Source organism: Panicum virgatum, chromosome 7K (assembly GCF_016808335.1).
Source record: "Panicum virgatum strain AP13 chromosome 7K, P.virgatum_v5, whole genome shotgun sequence".
In the NCBI taxonomy this organism is placed as follows: Eukaryota; Viridiplantae; Streptophyta; class Magnoliopsida; order Poales; family Poaceae; genus Panicum; species Panicum virgatum.
Window position 1 is genome coordinate 43,582,938 of NC_053142.1, and position 3,673 is coordinate 43,586,610.

Below are 3,673 nucleotides of genomic sequence, written 5' to 3' on the forward strand. Positions count from 1 at the left end.
CCCTAACCCTTTCCAATAAAGAAATCCAAGAACAAGAGTTAGGGATTCGTCAAAATACCGAGAGGACATGATGCACAATCTTGAGAAGAGTCCGGGGATGTTCTCGGACCGTCCGGGAACCACGCCAAAAAGCCTTGACCTTGTCGTCTCTCCCACGTGCTTGAGAGAGATGGAGAGAGAGCTTTTTGACTATGTGTGAGGTTTGGTGGGGGATTGTGAGAGGGACACCCCTTATAAGTCAAGTCTGGCCAACTCCATCATTCTGTCCAGTCGTGGATTGTCCGCGGTTTCCTGGCGGACCGTCCGCCTTTGAATTTGTTCACCGTAACCCGACTGACACTGCCTCTGGCAAATTCTGCCCAACACAGGCGGACCGTCCGCGGTCCTTTGGCGGACTATCCGCAGTGTATTTTTGCGGTTGACAACTTCTCTGCAGACCTTCTGGTGGACAAGTCTCATGAACGGCGGACCGTCCGCCTCTTACCCGCGGACCGTCCGCCTCTCACCCGCGGACCGTCCGCGCTACCAAAAATCTGACAAGTTTGAAATCTGCCAATTTTCTCAATTCCAACTCCAATTTGGGATCATTGCTCATATAAAAATCCAAAAATCTCAAATCTTGCATGAAAACCTTCAAAAGACTCATATGAGCAAGTTACAACAAGAATTCAAAAATTAATCGAATAAAATCATGAAAACTCATAATTGGCTCAAAAATACCTCAAAAATTCAGAAAAATGAAACAAAGAGTGCATGAAAGAACCATATGCCACATGTGCTAGTTTTCAAGCCACATTTGAGAAGTCAATGATATTTAACTCATTTCTTAACTTGCAAAACCGAGATTCATCCAAAGGCTTGGTAAATATATCGGCTAATTGATCATCCGTGCCAATACCATCAATCTTGATATCACCCTTGTTCACATGGTCTCTAAGAAAATGATGGCGGATATCAATATGCTTGGTTCTTGAATGTTGAACCAGATTAGAAGCAATCTTCACGGCACTTTCATTATCACATAATAAGAGAATTTCATCAAATTTCACACCATAGTCAAGAAGAGTTTGCTTCATCCATAACAATTGTGCACAACAACTTCCGGCCGAAATATATTCCGCCTCGGCGGTTGAAAGAGCCACGGAATTTTGCTTTTTTGATGACCAAGATACAAGAGATCTTCCAAGAAATTGACAACCACCGGAAGTGCTCTTCCTATCAACCTTGCACCCCGCATAATCCGAATCCGAGAATCCAACCAAATCAAAATGAGCACCCTTGGGATACCATAAACCAATATTAGGAGAATATTTCAAGTATCTCAAGATCCTTTTGACGGCGGTCAAATGACATTCTCTAGGTGCGGCATGAAATCGTGCACACATGCAAACACTAAACATGATGTCGGGCCTAGATGCGGTCAAATAAAGCAAACTACCAATCATAGAACGGTAAAGTTTTTGGTCAACCGGGTTACCTCCCTCATCTAGGTCGAGATGCCCATTTGTGGCCATAGGAGTCTTGATTGGTTTTGCATCTTCCATACCAAATTTCTTCAAAATATCCTTCACATATTTTGATTGACACACAAAGGTGCCTTCCTTGAGTTGCTTGATTTGAAGTCCAAGAAAGAAACTCAATTCACCAATCATGGACATTTCAAATTCCCTAGACATCATTTCACCAAATTCCTCACAAAAACTTGGGTTAGTTGAACCAAAAATAATATCATCAATATAAATTTGACAAACGAATAAATCTTTACCAATATCTTTAGTGAACAAAGTAGTATCAACCTTACAAATTTTGAAGCCCTTAGATATAAGAAAGTCACTCAATCTTTCATACCAAGCTCGTGGAGCTTGCTTAAGACCATAAAGAGCTTTAGAGAGCTTGTATACATGATTTGGCTTCTTTTGATCTTCAAAACCGGGAGGTTGCTCAACAAAAACAAGTTCACTAATCTTGCCATTCAAGAAGACACTTTTCACATCTATTTGAAAAAGTTTTATGTTATGAGAGCAAGCATAAGCTTATAAAATTCTAATAGCTTCTAATCTAGCAACGGGAGCGAAAGTTTCACCGAAGTCCAAACCTTCGACTTGAGTGAAGCCTTGAGCTACCAATCTTGCCTTGTTTCTCACAACCATTCCATCTTCATTTTGCTTGTTTCTAAAGACCCATTTAGTGCCAATAACATTATAATTCTTGGGCCTCTCAACTAGATCCCAAACTTGATTCCGGGCGAAATTATTTAATTCTTCATGCATAGCATTCACCCAATCCGGATCTCTCAATGCTTCATCTACACGGTTAGGTTCAAGAAAAGATACAAAAGAATAATATTCACAAAATGAGGCAATGCGAGAACGAGTTTGGACACCCTTACTAATATCACCCATGATTTGATCCACCGGATGATCCTTTGCAAGAACATGATGAATTCTTTGAGGAACAATGAGTTCTTGAGTTGATGAAGAATGTGCACTAGATGAACCAATTTGATCTTGTACTTGAGAATCATTATTACTTGAATCTTGTACAGTTGGTTGTACTTGATCACTTGAGATAGAAGTTGAAGGATTAACTCTAATAGAGATAGAAGGATCATCTTCATCTTCATCTTCTTCTCTTGGTCTAACATCACCAATTGACATGTTTTTCATTGCATTTCTCAAACCATCACTTCTCACATCATCAAGATTTTCATGTCCATTGTGAGACCCATTGGTTTCATCAAACTCAACATCATATGCTTCTTCAACAATGCCATGTGTTTTGTTGTAAACCCGATAAGCCTTGCTACAAGATGAATATCCAAGAAGAAAACCCTCATCATATTTGCTTTGAAATTTTGATAACCGAGTTCCCTTCTTGAGAATATAGCATTTGCAACCAAACACTCTAAAATATGATATATTTGGCTTCCTTCCAATGAGCAACTCATATGGGGTCTTGTTATGAAATCTATGGCAATACAATCTATTTGAGGCATGACAAGCCGTGTTGATTGCTTCGGCCCAAAAGCTATCCGAAACATTGTACTCGGAGAGCATTGATCTTGCCATATCAATCAAGGTTCTATTTTTCCTTTCAACAAGACCATTTTGTTCCGGAGTATACTTGGTTGAGAATTCATGCTTGATTCTTTTCTCATCACACCATTCCTCAACTCTTGTATTCCTAAACTCACTTCCATTGTCACTCCTCACTTTCTTCACCTTGAGCTCAAATTCATTTTCGGGCCTTGAGAAGAATTTCTTGAATGTGTCATATGTATCGGCCTTGTCATGAAGAAAGAAAACCCATGTATATCTTGAGTAATCATCCACTACCACAAGACAATAGCAATTTCCACCAATACTTCTATATGTTGTAGGACCAAATAAATCCATATGCAATAATTCCAATGGTCTCTCTGTTGACATGACACTCTTAGTGGGATGAGTATTTGCAACTTGCTTTCCGGCTTGACATGCACTACATAGCTTATCTTTTTCAAACTTCACATTCTTCAACCCAACTACTAAATCATGCTTCAAAAGTCGGTTGAGTTGCTTCATGCCAACATGACCAAGCCTTCTATGCTATAACCATCCCAAGGATAATTGAGTGAACAAGCAAGTGCACAAGTTTGCCTCTTTAATAGCAAAATCCACAAGATATACATCCT